The sequence below is a fragment of the Apaloderma vittatum genome, unplaced genomic scaffold, assembly GCF_000703405.1.
Source record: "Apaloderma vittatum isolate BGI_N311 unplaced genomic scaffold, ASM70340v1 scaffold27211, whole genome shotgun sequence".
Classification (NCBI taxonomy): Eukaryota; Metazoa; Chordata; class Aves; order Trogoniformes; family Trogonidae; genus Apaloderma; species Apaloderma vittatum.
The window spans coordinates 36,862-37,223 of NW_009700162.1; the positions used below are offsets into that span (position 1 = coordinate 36,862).

Here is a 362-nt window from a genome sequence, read left to right on the forward strand (position 1 = left end):
TTATGTGGCTCCATCACTGAGCTGCCCCTGGCCTGGGCTTGCTCTGGTCAAGAGTCGCTTCCCACCATCTCCATGTTTCTGCTGGGGTTAGAATTAACATTCCAGACCTGCCCCCCTGTCCCAGGGGCACCCATCAGTGATCCCAGCAGGTCACCCCAACTCCCTAATCCTGCACCAAACAGCACTTTTAATATTTTTATTGATTTTAATTTTTTTTTCTCTTGCTTCGCACCGGGCTGGATTTCAAACCTGCTTTTTTTTTTTTTTTCTCCCCCAAGGTGAAAAAGCCAAGGGCATGAACCCTGCGAACGTTCCTGCCCGTGCACGTGTGCTCGGTGGGTGGGAGGGCAGGGGGGCACCTT

The 362-nt window shown here is 51.9% G+C and overlaps 1 protein-coding gene across 1 annotated transcript in view; it reads left to right on the forward strand.

Annotated features, from left to right (window-relative positions):
- SLC39A11 (solute carrier family 39, member 11) overlaps positions 1-362 on the forward strand; it is a gene marked incomplete at its 5' end in the record, with an annotated part of 31,684 nt that overhangs the window by 30,426 nt on the left and 896 nt on the right. The gene's annotated exons all lie outside the window — the stretch shown is intronic.